General features: G+C 44.1%; 1 protein-coding gene across 1 annotated transcript in view; it reads left to right on the top strand.

The window, feature by feature from the left end:
* LOC308132332 (protein kinase C-binding protein NELL1-like) overlaps positions 1 to 6,000 on the top strand; it is a 446,993-nt gene that overhangs the window by 274,408 nt on the left and 166,585 nt on the right.

The following is a 6,000-nucleotide window of genomic DNA, read 5'->3' as shown; positions in this document are numbered from 1 at the left end:
ATCAGTATTTCCACCAGACATTTTTTTTCTTGAAGAAATGAAACCAGTTGTTTAGTGTATTTAATCATTTAACCTGCATGTTGTAATAACCATTGCAATATGTAACAAGTTATTACAAAATGTTAATGAGTTGAAAATGTATTACATATTGCACCATTATTACGTAATGCGGCGCTACATGGGTAATTAGGTTGGGTTTTTTTATAACTGAAACTTGAAAACAAGCCTTTTAAGTTAAAGTTATTTTGTAGTGTCGTCATTTACATTAGATAAATGCAGATTTAACGATCCACTCTTTAATTTGTTGGTCATTTGCAAAGCTTTTATACAATAAAGTTCAAATGTCAGGGATGTTTTTTCTGGAATTACAGAAGCATTTGTTATCTTTCTTAGTTTGAATTATCACAGTTACCAAAAGCTGACAAAGATGTGCAGATTTCAGGCTGATTCACATTCAGCACATGAACGTGGCTCATTAAAGTATTTGTACCTCCAAGTTAATCAGGCATGCTTTATTCGTCCGATGACTTGTCGGCAAACGAGCGGTGTCTGCTGAAAACCAAGTTCTATCGGGAGTTCCTGGATCCACCCGACTGCTGGCAGCTTCTGACTGTTTTCCTCTTGTCAGCATGTGTTTACCTCTCAGCTTTCTAACCTGTCTCCATACCTGACAGCATCTGCACCACTCCCTGATTGTCAGCCTGCCACTGGAACCGTGTCGTGTCTGTGTGTGTCGTGGAGCACCTGATTGAGGATCCCCATGTGTGCATCACAGCCTGAGCATGGAGGCTCCAAGAAAGTCTGGATCTGGTCGATGCAACTGGGGCTTCAATGGTTTAGTGTAGAACCCTCTGATGTTGGTGAAAAACGACTTGTGTTTTCAGTTTTATTTGCCGCTTTGCAAACACAACAACATTCAAGTCACAATACAGGAGAATTTCTTGATTCTTATTTTATTTAATTTTATTTTTTAATGTTTCAGAGCATGCATCACACTGGGTTGAAGTTTGTTTGAGGGACACAGGAACTCACACCTTGGATAAATTGCATCTGCGACAAGACAAGTACATCACAGGCACTTGTGCTGCTCTACGCCGCTTTGTGAGAACGTCTGAATGAGGCGGGTCTGATTGCCGCACAGACTCATCCTGTCAGCGAGAGTCCTACAGTGGATGGTGTTTGTCTGCTTTGACAAAGCAAATTGCGTTGGTTGTTTGTTTTTGTTTTTTTTCTTCTTCTCCAATTTCACTTCACAACAATAAGACTTCAACTGTGAGATAATCTGTTAAACTGCGAGGAGAGACACACACTACACCTCCCACTGCCTGATATATGGGCTTATTGCTGCTAGTGGGCACACAGGTGTACCTTTCTTAAGCTTTGCAGTAAGTGTACCTGTGAGAACGACCTGCACACACACACACACACACACACACACACACACTTACAGAGCAGCTGTCATCTAGGTAAGCTGTTCTGCTGCATCTGACAGAAGGACTCTGTCACAATTCCAGCCTTCCGGAGTGTCTCTGTGAAAGTCTGTCAGTGTGCCACTCGGTGAATGGCAGCTCCTCGTTGGAGTGGAAGAATGACGGATAGATTAAACCTCCTTGCTTGCACCATTTCCATCCTCTGATACACGCTCAGTCCTGCTGCAGCCCGATGCAAACAGCGTCTTCCTTACTGGGGTCCTAATCTGCCGCCCTCTCCACTCTGTGTCCCTTCAAGAAGGACAAGGATGCCGATAAGGACCGCTGTTCTCTAAAGGCTTTTTAATTAAATGCATCGCTAGTCTGTTTTCTCCTCTGACACTGGGGGGTGGGCTGCACGGCATCAAACATACACGGCCCCACGCTGCATGCTGATTGTTGTCTCCCCTTTGTGTTTGCTTTGCTTGGAGCGCGGGAACGAGGAGGTTCAGTTGCTGAGCCCTCCACACTGCGTCTCCTCATCACGGCGCTGAAAACCCCCGTAATGAAAATTGTTCCAGCATGTGCATCGGAATAATAATACAGCGCTTTTAAAGTTTGCACTTGTTGTGTGGAGTCCCACTGCTGCCAAAAGAATGATGCCTTGTGGGAGATATCCAGTCTCACTTTCCTCTTTCACAACTTACCACTGTGGATAAGACTCATCATGGTGTGTAATTTAAGATTATTATTTATTTTTTTAAATTCTTTTCTCCTTCAGAGGAGGCCATTTCCCTGCCATTATTACTTCTACTGTATGAAGGAAATTGTGTACACAAGTCCAGCACTGGAATGAGAGGAATTGTCTTGGAATCGTCATTTCACTGGGTAATGTAATATTGACGCACATTAACTTGTACTCTGCTGGCTGTCAAACCAGAGCCAAGCTCAAAACAACATGAGCATCCTGAGAGATAGAAGAACCAAACAAATAGGATCAGTGCCGATTTATGAATTAAGTAGAAATTTGTGCAAATATTGTCTACAACAGTGGTTCCCAACCTTTTTTGACCAGTGTACCCCTTGAGCTGGTTTCCATGTGAAAAGTACCCCCTCTCTCGTGTGTGATTATTCGCCTTAATGTGTACTTATATTTAACCCTTTGTCTTTCTATCTATCCAACTGCTCATTTAAATAAAACAATTATTGTGAGTGTAAAAACATACCTTTTAATGAGACACTTGCGCTTGCTTGTCTTTCATAAGTCTTTCATAATTCCTTTTTTCACTGGGCTCCCCTGTGCCTGCGTCCGAGGCGACGGTAGCAGTAGCGGTAGCTGGACGTTTACTCCTGCCTAGCCATGCATCCATGTTTACAGTCGGTATGCAGCTAGAGTTAGCTAGCTTCGCGAATCGTGCGCGCCCGCAGCAAGAACGTGAACCTTTTTTTTTTTTTTTTTTTAAAGCGCGCCACTTTATAGTCTTTTCATATTATGTGCATTGTAGTGTTACAATCACTGTGGACGAACTGCTACTCATGGAAAATAAACGTATGGCCTTACTAAAATTCATGATATAATACAATATAATATAGTATAATTTTTTTTGTGTGTGTGGATACTGTAGGCTAATTTATAATCTTTCTGCGTACCCCCTGCAATACCCTCGCGTACCCCTAGGGGTCCGTGTACCCCCGGTTGGGAATCACTGGTCTACAATACAGTGGAGTGTACGTAAATGTGTATGAGGTCATGTTTACATATAGAGCAGTAGGGATGCTCCGATCAGGTTTTCTGCTGACAATCACCAATACCAATCACATGGATTGGCTGTACATTTTTCAGTTTAGTTATAGTGAATGCTACTGGCAAGATGATTTGGAAAAAAGGAAAAATAAAATCACCTTAATTTAGACAAAAGGATGTTTTTACTTTTTCAATAGAAAAATACAAAAACCTTGTAAAGAACAAGAGAAAAACATTGAAGATGACCTGCTATCAGTAATGCAATCTTTAACAGATTGAAAATATTAAGGCTCTCAACAGGCTAAATAGTGCAAAAAACTCAAAGATAAAAGGCAATATATCACAACATTGACATCTATAATGTCAAAGAAAAAAACGATGTAATGCTTGCCTATCTTGTCATTAACAAAATACATGTCTAAATGTGCATCAATCCATTGAGCTGTTAAACTCAGCATTGCTCCATATGTCACTAGTGAAACGTTGGGTGTGACAGTACACTGGAGCTCTGGTAGGGCTACGTCAGTTCACTGTGTGGCGCTCTGGTAGGGCTACGTCAGTTCACTGTGTGGAGCTCTGGTAGGGCTACGTCAGTTCACTGTGTGGAGCTCTGGTAGGGCTACGTCAGTTCACTGTGTGGAGCTCTGGTAGGGCTATGTCAGTTCACTGTGTGGAGCTCTGGTAGGGCTACGTCAGTTCACTGTGTGGAGCTCTGGTAGGGCTACGTCAGTACCCTGTGTAGAGCTCTGGCAGGGCTACGTCAGTTCACTGTGTGGAGCTCTGGTAGGGCTACGTCAGTTCACTGTGTGGAGCTCTGGCAGGGCTACGTCAGTACACTGTGTGGAGCTCTGGTAGGGCTATGTCAGTTCACTGTGTGGCACTCTGGTAGGGCTACGTCAGTTCACTGTGTGGAGCTCTGGTAGGGCTACATCAGTTCACTGTGTGGAGCTCTGGTAGGGCATACGTCAGTTCACTGTGTGGAGCTCTGGTAGGGCTACGTCAGTTCACTGTGTGGAGCTCTGGTAGGGCTACGTCAGTTCACTGTGTGGAGCTCTGGCAGGGCTACGTCAGTTCACTGTGTAGAGCTCTGGTAGGGCTACGTCAGTACACTGTGTGGAGCTCTGGTAGGGCTACGTCAGTTCACTGTGTAGAGCTCTGGTAGGGCTATGTCAGTACACTGTGTGGAGCTCTGGTAGGGCTACGTCAGTACCCTGTGTGGAGCTCTGGCAGGGCTACGTCAGTGTAATGTTGATGTCCCAGTAGGGGCTGGTCAGAACCCGGGGTGTTCCACCACTGAGAGAGGCTGGTCATCTCGTTGCATGAATTCAATTTCCTGGTTATTTGCTGAGTCTCCTGACCGTCAATCATGAGGACGAGCGTTGCCAAGCGTGAGCTGCGTTAATCGCCGTCTGGCTGTTGCTGTGAGCCTCCAAAACTCAAGTGTGCGTTCTTCAAATGTCGGATCAAGTTTGTTGTATTGAAGCCTTTTAACGTGCTTCCCCCACCACGTGTTTTTAATGACATCACTCACACAGACCTTAAAGTTCCACACATGGTTGGTGTTGTTTGCAGCCGCCGCCTGCGCAGCGTGAAGGAAAGAGGGTTTTGTGATGGACGATGAAAGGCATTGATCGGCAAATGCCAATCACAAAATTTCCACGTAGATCGGCCAATAATTATTGGTGGCCGATCGATCGGAGCACCACTCGCAGGTAGTATATTGTTTTTTTTCTTTACTGTGCGTGTGTGGGTGCTTTTGAATAGTCCCTCTTATCTCTTTTCCTATCCACTTTTCCTTAACTCTGTGACGTTGTCTCCAGGTGTTAGGAGACTTTTTCAAGGAGTTAGAGAAAGGTGATCATGTTGTTTTTACAATCAGACCGCATTTCCACGAGGTGACATGAAAAAAACTACACATTTCTGAATATGGACGACGAAAAGCGCATGTGTGTCCGCTGTGCCTCTAACCATTGATATAATCTCAAATATCACAAAGTTTGAATGTAAATCAAACGAAAAGAGGCTCCAGGCTTCAAGGAACTAAAGTGAAACAGCTGCCAGGTGAATAAATAACCAATCACACTGAGAATAGGCTGCACAAAAACTTTACTGTTTGTTTTACAACATCTCATAACATTCCTAGTTGGGACCTGAGTTCTACATGATTTCAAGTTGTTCCAGCAGATTCTTGCTTTGGTAAATGACATGATCTGCTCCCTTTTCACTCCTCCTGAGTTTCCCTGAGCGCTCCCATGAGCCGGCCCTTTAAATGTTGTTACCGCAAGGAATTGTGGGGCAGCATGACCTGGTCTCCTTTGCTAACGGAAGCATCAGTGTTTCCTAGGCTAAAGGAGGCTCTAAAGGAAGCATCAGTGTTTCCTAGGCTAAAGGAGGCTCTAAAGGAAGCATCAGTGTTTCCTAGGCTAAAGGAGGCTCTAAAGGAAGCATCAGTGTTCCCTAGGCTAAAGGAGGCTCTAAAGGAAGCATCAGTGTTTCCTAGGCTAAAGGAAGCTCTAAAGGAAGCATCAGTGTTTCCTAGGCTAAAGGAGACTCTAAAGGAAGCATCAGTGTTTCCTAGGCTAAAGGAGGCTCTAAAGGAAGCATCAGTGTTTCCTAGGCTAAAGGAGGCTCTAAAGGAAGCATCAGTGTTTCCTAGGCTAAAGGAAGCTCTAAAGGAAGCATCAGTGTTTCCTAGGCTAAAGGAGGCTCTAAAGGAAGCATCAGTGTTTCCTAGGCTAAAGGAGGCTCTAAAGGAAGCATCAGTGTTTCCTAGGCTAAAAGAGGTTTGAAAGGAAGCATCAGTGTTTCCTAGACTAAAGGAGGCTCTAAAGGAAGCATCAGTATTTC

The sequence above is a fragment of the Blennius ocellaris genome, assembly GCF_963422515.1.
Source record: "Blennius ocellaris genome assembly, chromosome: 1".
Lineage (NCBI taxonomy): Eukaryota > Metazoa > Chordata > Actinopteri > Blenniiformes > Blenniidae > Blennius > Blennius ocellaris.
The sequence above is the reverse complement of the archived record's forward strand: the minus strand, read 5'-3'. Positions and strand labels throughout refer to the sequence as shown.